The 20,782-nt window shown below is 40.4% G+C and overlaps 1 long non-coding RNA gene across 1 annotated transcript; it reads left to right on the forward strand.

The window, feature by feature from the left end:
• The first annotated feature begins 262 nt into the window (after nt 1–262).
• LOC148203714 (uncharacterized) lies at nt 263–2,677 on the forward strand. Its single transcript, XR_015784523.1, has 2 exons — nt 263–462; nt 2,434–2,677. It is a non-coding gene; the product is annotated as an uncharacterized LOC148203714 (long non-coding RNA).
• Nucleotides 2,678–20,782: the final 18,105 nt, after the last annotated feature.

Genomic DNA, 20,782 nt, shown 5'->3' on the forward strand with positions numbered 1-20,782 from the left:
GGGGCTAGCGTCCAACCTTAATGTTAGGTGTATTTTTACAAGTTGCGATTTTTTTTTTGAGTGGGTAGGTTGTGTTCTGCACTAGGAGAACATTTTGGGACCCTTTGGAAACTTTCCTACCATGTTTTAGGGCTGGAAAATGGTTTAGGATGGTCCATTGGTTGTTTATTATTGCTAAGTGCCAAGTGCATGGGTCCTTAGTTGTCTAAGGCATCTTCTTTTAATTCTAAATCAGATTTGGAGTTTTGGGGAAGAGTAGAGAGGTCCTTGGTGGGAGGTGAACGAAAATCCTAAGTGTCCTAAGTGTGGAAACTGACTTGGTCTAGCAAGGAGGAGAGGAATTGCTCTCTTTGAAGAAGAGAGATTTAAGTTAAAAAATTTCTTTGAAATTGAAAGTGAAAACAAGCAAAAGGTGGTGGTCTAGGTGTATCAAGAGTGAAGAATTTCTTGCAAGGAGAAGAGGTAGGGGAGCTAATCCTTTCTTGATTATGATCATGAATATGAGTATGCATGTGTTAAAATTGGTAATGGTAGTTATATATTGACTTGTGTAAAATTTGGTTTTCAAGATTATAATCTCTCATTTTCGAGTTACTGTGGTGAAAAATTTCTATTAATTGTTTTCACCGTTGGATTTAGCTAAAATTTTAGTATGTGAATCCTAAGACCTATTACTAAACTTTGACCGTTCGGATTTGAAAATAGAAGTCTGTAATTGGAGAAATAAGTTCTGCAAGATTGAGTAAATTAGTTACCCCTGTAGTTCTGTTACTGAGTTGTCTCGGTATAATATTGATTCTGACCTATTGGACCGTTAGATCAACCTCAAAATTTGATATATGATCCCTAAGACATATTAATACACTTTGACCGTTCTGATTTGCAATTAGTAGTCTGTACTTGGAGATATATATCCTACATGTTTGAGTGAATTAATTACCCCTGCAGTTCTAATACTGAGTTCCCTTGGTAAAATATAGATTCTGACTTATGGGACTGTTAGATCAACTTGAAAATTGGATATATGATTCTTAGAATACATTATTACAGTTTGACCGATCGGATTTGGAATTGAAGGTCTATGTTTAGAGAAAGAAATTTCGAAAGTTTGAAATATTTGATGAACACTGCAATTCTGTTCTTAAGTTATTATGGTAAAAATTTCATAGATATTTCATTTACCGTTAGATTGAGCCCAGACTTTAGTATGTAGTTCATAAGACATATTAAGTGATCTTGACCGTTCAGATTTGGAATTAGATGTATGAGATTAGAGGAATTCATTTCGCATTTTGAGTTTAACCGAGAACCACTTAAATTTCTGTCTCTGAGTTACCTCGGTAAAATCTCCATATCTACTTAGATAACCGTTAGATTAATCTGAAATTTTAGTATGTTGATCCTAAGAGATAGTGGCATACTTCGACCGTTCGGATTTTAGATCGGAGTTACAGAATTAGAGATATTAATTTCGTATCTTCTCAGGGATCTCAATATTGTTAATTTATGTTTTTGGATCATTTATACAAAATTGATGATTTCCGCCTCATTAACCATTGGATTGGACTGAAAAGCTTACCATATGATCTAAACATGTTGTTGATTAGTTTGATTGGTTCAGATCGTCGATAAATAATATGTTGAAAAAGGTAATTTGGTTAATTTGAGCTACTTTGGTAAGTAGATAGTATTGTCTTGCTGCGCTACTTTGGTAAGTAGGCAGAAGAACTTGGTTTGCGCTACTTTGGTAAGTAGGCGAGAAGATGTTGGGTCTGCGTTACTTTGGTAAGTAAGCAGGGTGATTTGCGCTACTTTGATAAGTAGGCAGGATGAGATGATGAATGAAGAGATAAAAAGAACGATATAAATCGTGCTACTTTGATAAGTAGGCAGATTAACTATACTGTGCTACTTTGGTAAGTAGACAGTATTGTCTTGCTGCGCTACTTTGGTAAGTAGGCAGAAGAACTTGGTTTGTGCTACTTTGGTAAGTAGGCAGAAGATCTTGTGTTGTGCTACTTTGGTAAGTAGACAATATCACCTTGTTGTACTACTTTGGTAAGTAGATAATAAAAATCACCTTGTTAGATTACTTTGGTAAGTAATCAGTATATCATGGTTATACTACTTTGGTAAGTAGACAGAAGGATTGTTGACTGCTGTGCTTTGGTAAGTAGGCAGATTAATAATATGTTGTATTGACTCTAGTGAATCGACTAATGATTTTGACTGGAGAAATATTATAAAGTATCAGTGTAATAGTTGGTTTTTGAGTATGTTTGAGATACATGTATTTGACTGATTTACCACACTTGTGATGTTAGTAAGATTGTGGATGATGTATATTTCTTGAATCGGTTAGCTCACCCTACTGTTTGTGTTTGTGCATGTGAATGCGATGATCGTATAATGTGTGATATTATACGGGAGCAGAAACTATATCAGATGAATTAGCAGATGGTTCTGGACTTGCTTAGAAGATGAGAGATCTGTGGGGAAAAGGAGACATGGGGAATTTCTAAAATAAATCTGTGTTTGAATTTCCGAACTGTGAGAAATTTTAAATTTCAGAAGTTTATGAACTGTGTGGACTTTTATTTTCAGAAGACTTGTGCTGTAATAAAGAACTTAATATTTTATGGGTGTTGAAATTTGTTAAAGAAAAATTATATATGTATTTTGTGGAATATTAAATTGTAACGCCTAAATCGGGGTGTTACACTGTATAGGTATGGGACTATACAGTTGAAGGATAGCTTAAAGGAATTGATTTGACTACTCATATCACCAAAATGCATTTACTTTTCGGTAGCCTGACTCATAAGAACTCCATGGTTAAGCGTGCTTAGCCTGGAGCAATTCTGGGATGGGTGACCTTCTGGGAAGTTTTCCCAGAAAGTGTGCGAGTGAGGACAAAGCACACTGGAAAGCCTGGTGGTGGTCTGTGGGGGCAGTCAACGGTCCCTGTGAGTTGCCGGGACGTTACAGATGGTATCAGAGCAATGGTTTTCGAAAATCTTTTGGTTGAGGCACGACCCAACAAGGTTCAATGGAAGGACTACGCCAGATAAAGCGGATGCTTGGATCAAGGACATTGAGAAGATCTTTCATGTGATCAAGTGCACAGATGAGGAAAAACTAGATTACGCAACCTTCATACTGAAAGAGGAAGCAGAGTACTGGTGGGATGGTATGAAACGACTGATGGAATCTGATGAAGAGGCTATTACTTGGAACAGTTTCAAGGACAAGTTTTTGGAAAAGTACTTCCCTACTAGTGCCAAGATCGAAAGGGAGCAAGAGTTTTTGGCCTTGCGTCAAAGTGGGATGTCAGTGCAAGAGTATATCGACAGGTTTGAGTATCTTATCCGTTTTTATAGTCAGCACATGACGGAAGGGTGGAAGTGTCAAAGATTTGAGCAGGGTCTGAGGTATGACCTGAGGAGAATGATTGTACCTCTTGAAATCAAGAAGTTTCCAGCCTTAGTTGAGAAGACAAAAAAGGTGGAGTTACTAGAAATGAACCGAAACCGAGTTGACAAGACTCAGAAGGACAAGTTTATTAGAGGAAAGCCATGGAAGAAGCCATATCAGCGACCCCAACCGCTTATGCGAACAGCCGTGAAATGTTTTGAATGCGGTGGTGCGCACTACAAGAAGGATTGTCCTAAGCTCTCTGGAGTGAAGGTTGAAGAGAAGAGGTGCTTTGTGTGTAACAAGCCAGGACATTTCGCTCATGTTTGTCCTGAGAAGAAGATAGCATATGCACCACCACAACCAAGTTCTTCAGGAGTGAAGCCCAAGATAGCTGGAAGAGTTTTCGCTTTGACCGGTGAAGAGGCTACAAAGCCAGGTAATCTCATCCTTGACACATGCCTTTTGTTTGGTAAATGTGTGCATGTATTGTTTGATTCCGGAGCTACGCACTCCTTTGTTTCTTCTACTTGTTTGAAAGACTTCAGTATACCGGTGAGTAATCTAAGGTATGAATTGGTGGTTTCGACACCAACATCAGGTCAGATTTCAACCAGTTCGATCTGTGTTGGATGCCCGATTGTAGTCTACGGACGCAAGTTCAAAGTGAACTTGATCTCCTTGCCTCTCGAAGGCTTAGATGTAATTCTGGGAATGGATTGGTTGACCGCCAACCACGTTCTTCTTGACTGTGGACAACAACGATTGGTTTTTCCAGACTCGGATGGTTTAGAACTGATCTCAACCAAAGAAGTTCTAAAGGATGTTAGTGATGGGGCCATGTGTTTTGTACTGGTAGCTCAAGAGCAGAAACGTTTTAAGGTTCAAACGACGGGTATTCCGGTAGTGGAAGAGTTCGAGGATGTCTTTCCAGATGAAGTACCAGGATTGCCGCCGAGCAGGGAAGTGGAGTTCTCTATAGACTTGGTACCAGGAGCTGGACCAGTGTCTATGGCTCCGTATAGGATGGCTCCGACAGAGCTAGCTGAGCTGAAGAGACAAATTGAGGAACTACTAGAGAAGAAGTTTATCAGGCCGAGTGTGTCACCATGGGGAGCTCCAGTCTTGTTAGTAAAGAAGAAAGATGGTAGTTCAAGGTTGTGTATTGACTATCGACAATTGAACAAGTTGACGATTAAGAACAAGTACCCACTGCCAAGAATTGATGACTTGTTGGATCAGTTGCGAGGAGCTGGTGTGTTTTCAAAGATTGACCTGAGGTCTGGTTACCATCAGATCTTGGTCAAGCCAGAGGATAGTCAGAAGACGGCTTTCAGGTCACGTTATGGTCACTACGAGTATGTGGTGATGCCGTTTGGAGTGACCAATGCTCCTGCTATATTCATGGATTACATGAATCGAATATTTCGACTGTGGCTAGATAAATTTGTTGTTGTGTTCATAGACGACATTCTTATATATTCAAGGGATCATGAAGAACATGCAGAACATTTGAGGATTGTGTTGGAAACTCTTAGGAAGCATCAATTGTTTGGGAAATTATCTAAATGTGAATTTTGGTTGGAGGAAATACAATTCCTTGGCCACGTGATTTCTGCCAAAGGGATTTCTGTAGATCCAACGAAGGTGGAGGCAGTGCTAAAATGGGAACGTCCAAAGACGGTTTCAGAAGTAAGAAGTTTTGTGGGCCTAGCTGGTTACTACAGGAAGTTCGTCGAAGGTTTCTCCAAGATAGTGGGTCCTTTGACGCAATTGACTCGTAAAGAACAACCTTTCTTATGGACCGACAAGTGTGAAACAAGTTTTGAAGAGATGAAGAAACGGTTGACAAGTGCTCCAGTATTAGCAGTTCCTGATACTTCTAAAGCTTTTGAAGTGTTTTGTGATGCTTCATACCATGGGCTCGGTTGTGTATTGATGCAGGAGAAGCGACCAGTAGCTTATGCATCGAGACAGTTGAAGGTGCATGAAAGGAACTATCCAACGCACGACATCGAATTAGCGGCTGTGGTTTTTGCTCTGAGGACTTGGAGGCACTATCTGTACGGATCACATTTTCAAATCTTTAGTGATCACAAGAGTTTGAAGTATCTCTTCGATCAGAAGGAGTTGAACATGAGGCAGAGAAGGTGGATGGAGTACTTGAAGGATTTTGATTTTGAGTTACAGTACCATCCAGGGAAGGCAAATGTTGTAGCTGATGCTTTGAGTAGAAAGCGAATACATATGTCAGCTTTGATGGTGAAGGAGTTTGAATTAATAGAGAAGTTCAGAGATATGAACTTGGGATTGCAGCTGAGCCAAGAACACCTTTGGTGTTATCATTTAAAGATCACAAATGATTTCTTAGAAAAGATCAAAGTGGGACAAAAGGAAGACACATGTCTGCAAGATACAATGGAGTTGTTGGGAACGAATCAAGCTAAAGACTTCAATTTGGGATTAGATGGTATTATTCGTTTTAAAAATAGAGTCTGCATTCCAGCAAAGGATGAGTTGAAGAAGATGATTCTAGAAGAAGGACACAAGAGTCGTCTTAGCATACATCCCGGTATGACTAAGATGTACAAAGACTTGAAAGAATCTTTCTGGTGGAGTGGGATGAAAAAGGATGTGGCAAATTTTGTATCTTCTTGTTTGGTATGTCAGAAGGCTAAGATAGAACATCAAAGGCCAGGAGGAATGTTACAACAGTTGGATATTCCCCAATGGAAATGGGACAGCATCTCGATGGACTTTGTAACTCACTTACCAAGATCATTGAAGGGTCATGATTCCATTTGGGTGATAGTTGATCGATTGACGAAAAGTGCTCACTTTTTGCCAATCAACCTGAGGATGTCAATGCAGAAGTTGGCGGAGTTGTACATTCAAGAAATAGTGAGATTGCATGGTGTACCAAATAGCATTGTCTCAGATCGGGATCCAAGGTTTACGTCAAGGTTCTGGCAGCTTCGGGTGGAAGGGGTACATGGATGAATCGAACATACACCGGAATGAGAGGGATCTGGAGACTGTATAGGTATGGGACTATACAGTTGAAAGATAGCTTAAAGGAATTGATTTGGCTACTCATATCACCAAAATGCATTTACTTTTCGGTAGCCTGACTCATAAGAACTCCATGGTTAAGCGTGCTTAGCCTGGAGTAATTCTGGGATGGGTGACCTTCTGGGAAGTTTTCCCAGAAAGTGCGCGAGTGAGGACAAAGCACACTGGAAAGCCTGGTGGTGGTCTGTGGGGGCAGTCAACGGTCCCTGTGAGTTGCCGGGACGTTACACAAAAGACAGTAATTAAACATGTATGCATGAATTTGATCAATGGAAAAGAGGAATGCAAACACTTTAATGAATTAGATGGATGAGTATGTTGTTGGGGTTATCAATTTCATCTTATCCACTCTCATATACTTTTAGGAATTCATCATTCTTTTCATCAATGCTAATGCCACTCTCTAAATAACCTTGCAAGAAGGCCTATCCTTAATTACGAGTTCATACAATTCCTAGCATCCCTAATAATTAATTCTGATGTGCAGAAGCTTAACGGCAACCAATATGCTATTGGGAGAAAGTCCCCAGATCTAGATTTTCTCGTACGTTCCCATATCGACAAAATCAATAATCATGACAATGAATGAGTTAAACAAAGCAAGCTTTAAGCAAAGAGGAAAAACCCTAACTAATGATGAAAGAAAGCATAAGCCTTAAAATAAGATGTTAAAACAAATTCCATATATTAGAGTTTCACAAGACTACATTGATTCCCCAACAACAATACAAGGTTTAGTTCACCATATTCATGGTGAAACTAGATGAACAATAATGAATGAAAGAAAGAGATAGAAAAGCCCTAGAAAGAGAAGAGGAGAGCTGTCACCTTCTCCCAATCTACCCCCAAGGGGTGAAAAGTGTGTTTCTGCTTCCTCCCAGCCAAAGATACAAACCCTAAGACATCTAGGTCTTTAAATAGGACATAAAAATAATAGAAAACGGGTCCAAGCCCAAAAAGATCATAAAATCGCAGAAAAATGGCCAAAAACTCGTCTGGTTGACTTTTTCCGTATTTTGGTTGATTGGTTGACTTTTCTGGTTGACTGGTTGACTTTTCTGGTTTCTGGTTGACTTTTCAGCACTCCAATCATTCGGTACTTCAATTCTTCTTTCAAATCATTCAATTAGCCTACAAAATCAAGGGAATCTTGCACAAAACCATTAAATTCACTTTCAACTCTCTTATTCACAAAACTATAGCAAAAATATGAGTTCAAGCTAGTTTCTGAGTGTTAAGGGTTGCTTTTAGTATCAATTTTAAGCATGAAAATAACAGTTTTTCAACTGTTATCACAACCCCAAACTTAGAACTTTGCTTGTCCTCAAGCAAACAAGATGTAACTCAATCTTCTACCAATCAATACAATGGTTCACTCCATTCACAAATCCTCTTTTCAAGATAAGTAAGTACTTCAATTAAGCTCATGACAAAGACTTCAATCAAGACATGCACATGCTTTAGTGTTCACAAAGTCACTTAATATCCAACAAATGTTATTTTTCATGAATGATCAACCAACTAAGCATGGATGTTCATGTGCTCATGGAATCTTTCCTCACTAGGTAAAGTGTTTCACTCAAACACAAGTGTATAAGAGGTAATCACTCATTCACTCTACCATCAAAATGTCACATGAATTGACTTTGCCTTTCATTTAACCACAATCAAATACATTCACAAGCATGCATCATCACAAGGACTTTTCAATGGCTTATAATGTGGCTGGGCTAACAAGAAAATTCGTTTTTCTAGATCACAAAACCCTTGAGTTAAGAGAATCATATAAACACAACCATTCTTACTTATTCCCAACTTTCCTTTGCATTAAGCTTTGCTTTTTCTTCTCTTTTCTTTCTCTTTTTCTTTTTCTTTTCACATACTTAGTTCTTAGCTCTTAGCTTAATGCTTTCAATTTCCCTTTCATAACTTCCCAGCAACCCCAATCTTGGACATTTGTCAATACCACAAAATATTCTACTTAACTCAAGGTAAAGCTTTTCACAAGGGGTTTTCAAATTATGTTCAAGGCTACGGGTTGAAATGATAGAACACATAGTGCTCTCTTTTAGTGGGCTAAATTTATGAATTTGGCTAATAAAAGGGTTACCAACAAATGGCCTTGATCATATGATGCAAACAAGCAAGTAATTCAATCATAGAAAACCTGGGCAAAGTCAATCATGCTTTCACAGTAATAGTATTCAACAATAACAACTCTTGAGCTCAAAACCTCACATATAAGCTCATTCACATTCCACACATAACATCCGGCTTAGAATCATAATCACAATCACAACATCTTGCATTTGTTCACAATGCTTGTGAACCACCTGTATAAGCATACAATGTGCACATTCTCAACATCAATCAATATCAAAGCATCATCAAGCATTACTTATCAAACAACAATCATAAGCAAACCATCATAATAGACAAAGTTTCCAATTGAGTACATCAAATCCTATTCTAAAAACAAAAGTGATTGATAAAACAAATCCTACTCTAGTGCTTTGAAAAACTCAGCCCCATCAATGATGCTCTCTCCCAACCCCAAACTTAGATGGAAAACTAGTGAGAAAGCGAGTGGAAGGGAGATTTTCTAAAGAGGAATGAAAGGAAAAATGTAGAGAACCTTTAGAAAAGTGTTTAGGAGTGTGTGTGCAGAGAAGAATCTGAAAATAGAGGCCAAAGCGTGACTTAGGGTATAAAAATACCCTAATGGGCTCGGGTTCCGCTAAGGGGCAACCTAAGCCCATTCTGCGACACTACCGCTCAGTGGTAGTTTGCCGCTCAGCGGCACTTTCGTGAAGTGCTCTTCTTCTTCCTAGCTTAACCTAGGTGCCTCCTACTCATGCCCCTCACTTGCTACCTATAATTAAGTTCTTAGATCACTCAAACATTCAATCCCTATCATGCAACTAAAGCAGAATCAAAACAAACAATACAGATAAAATCAATCAACTAGGTTGCCTCCCAAGTAGCGCTTGTTTAACGTCACGAGCCTGACCCAAAATCCTCCAGCACCCTTCAGTAGATGCAAATCTTTCTTACCAACACCCATCAGTAGGTGTATACAAACATAGTATCCTTCAGTAGATACTCTTCTGCCTAACATCCATCAGTAGATGTAAACCCTGTGACAAACTTATAACAAAAACAAAAATACCCAAAAGTTCAAAATTACATCACCAAACCAAAAATTAAAAGTTCTTAAATCATTGGGTTGCCTCCCAGCAAGCGCTCTTTTAACGTCACTAGCTTGACCCAATAAAGCTCCCGTTCCATCTTCTTTTTCTTCTTTCTACTGAACTTCTTCAGAAATTTGATCAAACCAGGAACCTGTTGCAGTGTCTCAATCATAGGAACTTTAATCTCCAATTTCTTGAAGATTTCCATGAAGCACTTAAATTTATTTTCCTTCCTATGATACTTCTTTGGATGATGAAAGGGTTTTTCATATGATTCTCTCTCTTCCTCCACTTCCTCCACTTCCTCATCTTCCTCCTCTTCGCCCACTTCCTCAACTTCCTCAACTTCATCTACTTCCTCCACTTCATCTACTTCCTCTACTTCCTCCACTTCTTCCACTTCCTCCACTTCATCCACTTCGTCAACTTCATGGACTTCGTCAACTTCGTCACCTTCGTCCACTTCGTCAACTTCATCCACTTCGTCCACTTCCTTGACTTCGTCCACTTCCTCCACTTCGTCCACTTCCTCTATTTCCTTCACGTTGTCCACTTCCTCCACTTCCTCCACTTCCTCCACATGCTCCACTTCGTCCACTTCCTCCACTTCGTCCACTTCTTCCACTTCGTTCACTTCTTCAACTTCGTCCACTTCGTCAACTTCGTCTACTTCTTCCACTTCCTCCACTTCTTCCACTTCGTCCACTTCGTCAACTTCGTCCACTTCGTCCACGTCTTCTTGCACTTCGTCCACTTTGTGCACTTCCTCCACTTCCTCCACTTCCTCCACTTCCTCCACTTCCTTCACTTCCTCCCCTTCCTCCACTTCTTCCACTTCCTCCACTTCATCCACTTTGTACACTTCGTCAACTTCCTCAACTTCGTCGACTTCGTCCACTTCGTCCACGTTTTCTTCCACTTCGTCCACTTCTTCCAATTTTGCCACTTTGTCCACTTTCACCACTTCCTCCACTTCCACTGGTTCTACCACTTGTTCTTCCACTTCGTCCACGTCTTCTTCCACTTCGTCCACTTCCTCCACTACCTCACCTTCCCCTACTTCCTCCACTTCTTCCACTTTTTCCACTTCTTCCACTTCATCCACTTCGTCAACTTCGTCAACTTCGTCGCTTTAATCAACTTCGTCCACTTCTTCTTCCACTTCGTCCACATCATCTTCCACTTAGTCGACTTCCTCCACTTCCTCCACTTCCTCCACTTCGTCCAGTTCGTCAACTTCGTCAGTTTCATACACTTTGTCCACTTCGTCCACTGCGTGAACTTAGACCACTTCGTCCATTTCGTCAACTTTTTCCACGTCTACTTCCACTTCGTCCACTTCCTGCAGTTCCTCCACTTTGTCCACTTCTTCAACTTCCTCCACTTCATGCACTTCCTCAACTTCGTCAACTTCATCCACTTCGTCAACTTCGTCCTCTTCGTCCATTTCGTCCACTTCGTCCATGTCTTCTTCCACTTCGTCCACTTCGTCTACTTCCTCCACTTCCTCCACTTCCTCCACTTCCTCAACTTCGTCGACTTCCTCCACTTCCTCCACTTCCTCAACTTCTTCCACTTGTTCTTCCACTTATTCTTCCACTTCATCCACTTCGTCCACGTCTTCTTCCACTTCCTCCACTTCCTCACCTTCCTCTACTTCCTCCACTTCTTCTACTTCGTCCATTTCGTCAACTTCGTCCACTTCGTCAACTTCGTCCACTTCTTCAACTTCTTCTTCCACTTCTTCTTCTACTTCGTCTAATTCGTCCAATTCCTCCACTTCCTCTACTTCCTTCACTTCCTCATCTTCCTCCACTTCGTCCACTTAGTCCACTTCGTCAACTATGTCGACTTCTTCCACTTCCTCCACTTCCTCCACTTTCTCCACTTCGTCCACTTCGTCAACTTCGTCAGTTTCCTACACTTCGTCAACTTCGTCCACTGCGTCAACTTAGTCCACTATGTCTATTTCGTCAAGTTTTTCCATGTCTTCTTCCACTTCGTCCACTTCCTTCACTTCCTCCACTTCCTCCACCTCGTGCACTTCCTCAACTTTGTCCACTTCGCCAACTTCGTCCACTTCGTCCATTTCGTCCACTTCGTCCATTTCGTCCACTTCGTCCACGACTTCTTCCACTTCCTCCACTTCCTCCACTTTCTCCACTTCGTCAACTTCGTCGACTTCCTCCACTTCCTCCACTTCCTCCACTTCGTCCACTTGTTCTTCCACTTCGTCCACTTCTTCCACGTCTTCCTCCACTTCGTCCACTTCCTCCACTTCCTCACCTTCCTCTACTTCTTCCACTTCGTCTACTTCGTCAACTTCGTCTACTTCGTCCACTTCGTCCACTTCCTCCACTTCTTCTTCCACTTCTTTTTCCACATCGTCCACTTCACCCACTTCTTCCACGCGTTCTTCCACTTCCTCCACTTCCTCCACTTCGTTAACTGCGTCAACCTCGTCCACTTCGTCCACTTAGTCTACTTCGTCAACTTCGTCGACTTCGTTCGCTTCCTCAACTTCGTCCACTTCGTCCACGTCCTCCACTTCCTCCAATTCCTCCACTTCTTCCACTTCGGCCACTTCGTCTACTTCGTCAACTTCGCCAACTTTGTCCACTCGTCAACTTTGTCCACTTCTTCCACTTCTTCTTCCACTTCTTCTTCAACTTCGTCCACTTGCTCCACTTCCTCATCTTCCTCCACTTCCTCAACTTCCTCCACTTCGTCCACTTCCTCAACTTCGTCCACTTCTTCCAGTTCTTCTTCCACTTCTTCTTCCACTTTGTCCACTTCGTCCACTTCCTCGACTTCCTCCACTTTGTCCACTTCGTCTACTTCGTCCACTTCGTTTACTTCGTCCACGTCACTTGTTCCGCTTCGTCAACTTCGCCAGCTTCGTCCACTTCGTCCATTTCTTCCACTACTTCCACTTTATCCACTTCCTCCACTTCCTCCACTTCCTCACTATCCTCTACTTCGTCCACTTCGTCCACTTCGTCAACTTCGTCCACTTTTTCCACTTCGTCCAGTTCATCCTCTTCTTCCACGTGTTCTTCCACTTCCTCCACTTCCTCCACTTCTTCCACTTCGGCCACTTCGTCCACTTCGTCAGCTTCGCCAACTTCGTCCACTCGTCAACTTTGTCCACTTCTTCCAGTTCTTCTTCAACTTCGTCCACTTCCTCCACTTCCTCGACTTGTTCCACTTCCTCATCTTCCTCCACTTCCTCCACTTCACCCACTTCGTCATCTTCGTCCACTTCTTCCACTTCGTCCAATTCGTCCACTTTCTCCACTTCCTCCACTTCGTCATGTTCCTCCACTTCCTCCACTTCGTCAACTTCGTCTACTTCGTCCACTTCTTCCACTTCTTCTTCCACTTCGTCCACTTCACCCATTTCGTCCACTTCGTCCACTTCCTTCACTTGCTTCGCTTCCTCCACTTGGGCTGGAAAGTGTACACGGGAGAGGGCAGATTGTTTTGGTGGGAGAAGTGGAACACGGTGATTGATGGTTTTTTTTTTTGTAGAAAAAGCTTATTTATTTTAGTTGAAAGAATGTGCACAAGGTGTCAATTCATTTTCTCTTCTTAGAGAAAGAGGAGTGCTGGCATCCAATTTAATTCTTTTAGAAAAAGAAGAAGTGGTGGTTAAGTGGAAGCAATACACGTAGTATGATGGTTTCATTTAAAGCAGTTGGCTCATTTCATTTTTATCTCTACTGTTGATAACAGTTGAAAAACTGTTATTTTTATGATTAAAATTGACACTAAAAGCAACCTTTACACTTAGAAACTAGCTTGAAATCATGCTTTTCTTTATATTTTTGGAAATAAGAGAGCTGGACAGGTTTATGCTTGATTTCAGTGTTTTTGTGCAGGTTTTAAGGTGAATTTGGTGAAAGAAGTGAAGAAGGAGAGAGTTGAAATCAGAAAAGACAACAAAAAGTGCAAAAAGGAGAAGCCGAAGTCACCGCTCAGCGGCAGTTTACCGCTGAGCGACACTCTGGAAGTCACGTGAGGTCCGCTGAGGGGCAAAATGGCCGCTGAGGGGAGAAAACAAGTCACGCACTCACCGCTGAGCGGTATTTTACCGCTGAGCGGCACTTTAATGGGCTTGGACTTGACTTTTTGTAATTTACGAATGATATATAAGCTTTAGGGTTTCCTAGGGTTAGGCATCTTTGGCAGAAACGAAGCAAACACTCTCTCTTCCACCCCTTGGGGTAGATTGGGAGATGGTGACAGCTCTCCTCTTCTCTTTCACGGGTTTTTCTATCTCTTTCATTCTTTCATTGTTATTCATATAGGTTCACCATGAATATGGTGAACTAAACTCTGAATGTTTGTTGGGGAATCAATGTAATCTTGTGAAACTCTCATATATGGAATCTGTTTTTACATCTTTTAATTAAGACTTATGCTTTCTTTTCATCATTAGTTAGGGTTTTTCCTCTTTGCTTAATGCTTGCATTGTTTAACTCATTCGATGCATGATTATTGGTTTTGTCGATACGGGCACGTACGGGGAAGTCTAGATCCGGGGAATTTCTCCCAATATGATATTGGTTGTCGTTAAGCTCCTGCACTTATGAACTGATCATTAGGAATGCTAGGAATTGTATGAACTCGTGATTAGGGAGAAGCCTTCTAGAAAGGTACTTTAGAGAGTGGCATTAACAATGATGATTTGAATGTTGAATTCCTAAAATATATGAGAGTGGATAAGATGAAATTGACCCCCAACAACATATTCATACATTCATTGAAAGTGTTTATCTTTTGCTTTTTGCAATTGATCAAAACTTCATGCATACATGTTTATTTTCTGTCTTGCATATTAAACTCCAAATATTTTATCTGTAAGTCTTAGCTAATTAAGAAATCACATAACTAAACTAGGCCGTGAGTCCTTTGGGAAGAACGATACTTGGTCTTACCAAGGTTATTACTTGAACGATTCGGTCATACTTGCCGATTGAAAAACAAGTTTGTGACATCATAAATTGGTGTTCATAAATTTGTCCATCAACTGTTCAAGCATTTATTTTTTTTTCTAAGTGTTCTTCGGTGATGGATGTGCATGGTAGCAATCAGCAAATCTCGTTTCGGCTCATGAGTTGCATTTTACAACGTTATGCATCTCACCCTTTAGCTTACTCGTTGCACACTTTTTATTTTCATATTTTACTCCTTTGTTAGCTGAATGTTGCAATTTAATAGCATTAAATGAGTTTCTTTATTTACCTGTTGCATTCAATCGGTGCTTTCAAGTTAACACAAGCTCGGTTTTTAATTTGCTTAAAATTTGAACATTTAGTTTATTTTTTTCGTTTACTATGTTGTCTATTTAGTTCGGTTTCTTTATGTTCCTGCATTTCAAATTTCCTCACTTGCTTTAGAGATCGTTCGGTCTCGATGTAGAACCATTCGGTCATATGTAGGACCGTTCGGTCTTCATGCTTTGTTCGTTTATTTGACGGTTTCCAATTATGTTTGGTTGTATTTAATTTCCAGTTTTAATTTAGTTTATTTCTAATCATAAGAACACTGTCAAAGCCCCCCACTACGTGTTTGACCTAAGCCTTGAACCACATTTGGTCCTTGAGAGACGACCTACGAGTCACTTCCTAGCACTATACTGCATTCTTATTTGCACATCAAAATTTGACGGGTCGCGATAGTCGCACCACACTTCGTCCACTTCGTCCACTTCGTGAACTTCGTCCACTTCGTCAACTTCGTCCAATTCCTCAACTTCGTCAACTTCGTCCACTTCGTCCACTTCTTCTTCCACTTCGTCCACATCATCCACTTCCTCCAATTCCTCCACTTCCTCCACTTCCTCCACTTACTCCACTGCGTCCACTTCGTCAACTTCTTCCACATCGTCAACTTCGTCCACTTCCTCCACTACCTCCACTTCCTTCACTTCCTCCACTTCCTCCACTTCGTCTTGTTCTTCTTCCACTTCGTCCACATCATGCACTTTCTCCACTTCCTCCACTTCCTCCACTTCCTCTACTTTCTCGACTTCCTCCACTTATTCCACTTCCTCCACTTCGTCAACTTCGTCCACTTCCTCCACTTCCTCCACTTAGTCCACTACATCAATTTCGTCACCTTCGTCCACTTCGTCAACTTCGTCCACTTCCTCCACTTTGTCCACTTCGTCATCTTCGTCCACTTCCTCTACTTTGTCCACTTCCTCCACTTCCTCCACTTCGTCAACTTCCTCCACTTCGTCCATTTCCTCTACTTCCTCCACTTCCTCCATTTCCTCCACTTCCTTCACTTCCTCCACTTCCTCCACTTCGTCAACTTCCTCGACTTCCTCCACTTCTTCTTCCACTGCTTCCATTTCTTCCACTTCGTCCACTTCGTCCACTTCCTCAACTTTGTCCACCTCCTCCATTTCGTCCACTTCCTTCTGATGACAAATTTATGAACACCAAAAAACGGCGCCAAAAACTTGTTTAACCCTCGCCAAGTGTGACCGAATTGTATCAAGTAATAAACTCGGAAAGACCAAGTATCGTTCTCCCAAAGGACTCACGGCCTAGTTAGTTATATGATTTGTTGATTATTTAAGACTTGTGAACAATTGATTATAGGTTTCAAATGCAAAAGACAATAAGTAAACATGTATGCATGAGTTTGATCAATGGAAAAGAGGAACACAAACACTTGAATGAATTAGATGGATGAGTATGTTGTTGGGGTAATCAATTTCATCTTATCCACTCTCATATATTTTAGGAATTCATCATTCTTTTCATCAATGTTAATGTCACTCTCTAAATCACCTTGCAAGAAGGCCTATCCTTAATTACGAGTTCATACAATTCCTAGCATCCCTAATAATTAATTCTGAAGCACAGAAGCTTAAAGACAACCAACCCTCATATTCCTATGTTTAGGCAATATGCTATTGGGAGATTTTCCCCGGATCTAGATTTCTCCGTACGTTCCCATATCGACAAAATCAATAATGATGACATCAAATGAGTTAAACAATGCATGCTTTGAGCACAGAGGAAAAACCCTAACTAATGATGAAAGAAAGCATGTATCTCAAAATAAGATGTTTAAACACAAATTCCATATATGAGAGCTTCAAAATATATCTCTTGCTTTCCTTTATTTACCTTGGATTGTGGGAAGTATTTGTTCAAGAACTTTGTCACCACTGCTTCCCACTCTGTAAAGCTCCCTTCTGGAAAAGAGTTCAACCAAAGCTTAGCGTTGCCTCCTAATGACAATGGAAACAGGCTAAGTTTGATTGCTTCGTCAGGCACCCCATTTATCTTCACTGTATTGCAAATCTCATTAAAAGTTGTAAGGTGCTCATATGGGCTTTCGTAAGACAACCCATTAAATTGGTTACTCTTAACCAGTTGGATTAATGCCGGTTTCACCTCCATATTAGCTGCATTGACCCTCGGTCTTGCTATGCTATTGAAATGCTGAGGGCCAGCTACATTAGTGTAATCTGCAAGAGTCCGTCTGACATTATTATTCTCTATCTCCTAAGTGTTATGGTAAGAACCTTGTGGTGAAGGTTGTAAGAGATCTTCCGGAGGAGGGAAAAGTTCTATAGATGTACGAATTCTTCTCCTCCGTTTACTCTCGTCTAATCCTTCAAGAAGAGGTTCCGAGGTTTTCTTGCTTCTAGTTCGAATTGCTTCCTGCATACATGATGAGAGGGTCGCACCTCCCAACAAAAGTTGTGCATAAAAGAATGCAGTATAGTGCTAGGCAGTGAGTCCTAGGTCGTCTCTCAAGGACCAAATTTGGTTCAGTCTCGGATCAACACGTAGTGGGGGGGTTTGAAAGTGTTTTGGTTTGATGCGGAAAATTAAAATTAAATTAAAACTGGGAATTAAACACAACCGAACATGAATAAAAACATTAAAATGAAAATTACAACAGATAAATACCCAAACACAATTCAAGCTGTAAACATGCAACGGTGAGCTGACAAATTAAATGCGCATGGGAATAAACTTGGAAATTGTAAAACAAAATCACCACCGATTTAAGCATCAACAAAATGTAAAGAGACTTTTTTTTTTAAGAGCTAAAACAAATTAAAAGACAAATCACAAGTACTTGAACCAATTTTATAATTAAATGCACACGGCATCTGAAATGAGAAAGCAACTTTGGAGTCAAACATTCAATGCAAAGCGTTGGAATAAAATTGGAATGCATAAATTTAACACTTGCAATTAATACTATTAAAATGCTATTGACTGAACTAGAAATGCTATTAAAATGCTGGCGTAAAAATGAGAATGCATGAGCAGTAAAATGATGGCACTGTTCATCCAAATCAACGTGAATCTCTAAAGGAGAAATATCACTCCATGTAGCAGCGTTGGAATTCATTTCTTTTCAGATGAAATCAGCGCCTCATTAAATGCTGAACGTGATCTATCCCTGCCACCAAGCATAAAGCTTCTCCAGCAAAAAATGAAAAGGGCCGTGTGCTTCCACACACTTCACCTACCAGCTTGCTTCATTCTCAAAATAAAGTGACAGTGAGTAAATCAGCAAATAGAAGTAAAAATCAGCTCTTAATTCATCATCCAAAAACAGCGTTCCAGTCAAGAAATAAAAGACTTCAATCAAAGTGCATAAAAACTGAAAAACCCAGAGTGTTGTTCTTCCCTTCTATAAATTGTAATAGCGTGAATAAACCTCCCAGTTTTTACATTTTTTCAGAAACGTTCCAAGCACAAGCCTAAGAAAAACATAAAAAAAAAACTCAGAGAATGGCCAGTGGCGGCTCCCTCATGAAGTGTGATACCCTCCTCCAGGCCGAAAACCCCTTTTAGCGGCTGGACACCTCCAAATATATCAAGGTGAATGCTGCCCTAGACCGTGGGCGTGGAGTGTGTGTGTTGTGCTCTGGATCACCACGTGTTGCTGCTGGGCTTCTCTACGCTCTAGACGCTGCCCTCTACTGGACTTGCTGCACCTCCATTCTCTTCTTTTCTGGTCCAAGGTCGTGAGTGCCTCCTGGATGCAAGACAAAACGTGCTAGCCTTTTCTCTCTTCCGTGGCAGCTAGAGCACACACCCCAAGCCCAACTCTCAAGACCACGTGTTGATTTCTGCTTGTCACACCTCAAGTTTGCTGGACGCACCGTGCTTCTCCACGGGCCCCCTGTGCCAGTAGCTGTCCGCGTGAAGCCCTCCGTGCCTTGCTGGACGCTGGGTTTGAAGAGCGAATGAGCTGCTTCACGTGCACCCCTCATTCATCCAGCACACACCACTTTCATTTAAGTCCGCGTGCAACAGCTTCTGCTGGACTGTGCAGGCCGTGCTTCAAGATCCATTACCGAGTGCACCCCCAAAAAAAATAAATCCACACCTCCTTTCTCTTCTTAGTTTAAAGTATAATTTATGTGGCATTTATTTTGACCTCCAAATGTTCCAAATTGTATTTCCAACATTTTCCCTGTAATTAATAATGCAAATAATTTGCTCAAATAATTCAAATTAATTAAAATTAGAATTTTTGGTCAAATTAAGCACAATTAGTAAAAATGGGAAAATACTGAACAATTAAGCACAATTCTCCGATTAATTCTAGCACAATAAACTAAGTGAAGTGAACAAAATATTGACTCATCAAAATAGACCACACTTAGTCTTTTGCACTCCTGGGCAAAATCAAGACGCATATCAGGGAATAGTTCAAAGGACATCCAGGGTATGACACAAACTTAGCACACAGAAAACAAAGACTCGCAAGGAAACAAACAGAATTTACACAGTCCTCAAGAAATCTGGACAGAGAAAAGAAGTAGACAATTCCAACACAGAACGAATCAGAGAAAGCAGATACTCATGACATCATCCAAGCAATTCAAGACATGGCAAAATGATCAATCAGCTCAAGAGGTGAATCAAAAGCAACAGAACCTCACAGATGCAATATCAGTGTTTCTCTCAAGTGTCTAAGGTAAAGGATTTCAACTCAATGCACTCAAGAAAGCAAGCAACAACAGACTTGGCAAGCCTCTAATATCAACACTCAAAACATATGCATGTTCAAATCAAAAGGTCTTTTCATGGTTGTAATGGGGCCAAGGACAAGGGAGGATATAATATGGATGAGAAGCTATAAACCAAAAGAAATAGAGGAGCAATAGGGAACAAGTGTAAACACAATCAAATCACACCCAAACCTCTAATTCAATCCTCTTCTTGACTCCATTATTCACAAATTTTTTTTTTCATCCTGTCTATTTTTTTTCTTTTTTTACTTTTTGTTTTTTATTTTTCTCTATATTTTTTTTTCATCCTGTCTCTTTTCTTTTCTCTCTGTTTAGGACACAACTATAAGAGACAAGATACACAACATATTTACAAACACAAAACAAGAAGAGGAACCAACCAGCCAATTCATCAGAAACCCCCAGGAGACCACACTTGTTCCCAAAACACTTCCAAAGCTCCAAAATTCCCTAAGGTTAAGGTAATCATGGTTTTTCACTTAGGGCTAGTGTAAGAGCTTCAAAACAAAGAAATGTGGAATGTATAGGCTCAAAATGGGTTATCAAAGGATTAGAACAACGTAAGCTTATTTGGCTAGAGAGGCTCAAGAACAAAAATGCGTTTATCACTTCCAAACATGCATATCAATCAAGAATTATCAGCAAGAGTCAAGCCAAGGCATATGCGCAAGCAATCAAGAGACATATCACACACAAGAAAGAACATAAAGTGGCTCAAATCTCACACAGGGTAATTCTGCCACAATGAATTCAACTCTCAAAAATCATAAACATCTTCCAAGCAAAGAAAAGCAAAGATTTCAACCAATCAGAGTATCAATGAAGTGGAAGACATATTTACAACCCAAACAAAGTCCAGAAATCAAGAGAAACATGTAAAACTGTACACAAAACAAAACAAAAACTACCTAGAAAAGAAAAAATTTAACACGGAAAACAAAAACTATCAAAGAAAAATCAGAATCTCCCCTAATAGACCACACTTAAACTACACAGTGTCCTCAATGTGTCACAATCAGCAGATCAAACAATCAGAACAGTCAACAGATCATGGACAAGTGCAATAAAAGTAGGGAAA

This window comes from Vigna umbellata, chromosome 2 (assembly GCF_029865625.1).
Source record: "Vigna umbellata cultivar VRB3 chromosome 2, Vumbellata_1.0, whole genome shotgun sequence".
In the NCBI taxonomy this organism is placed as follows: domain Eukaryota; kingdom Viridiplantae; phylum Streptophyta; class Magnoliopsida; order Fabales; family Fabaceae; genus Vigna; species Vigna umbellata.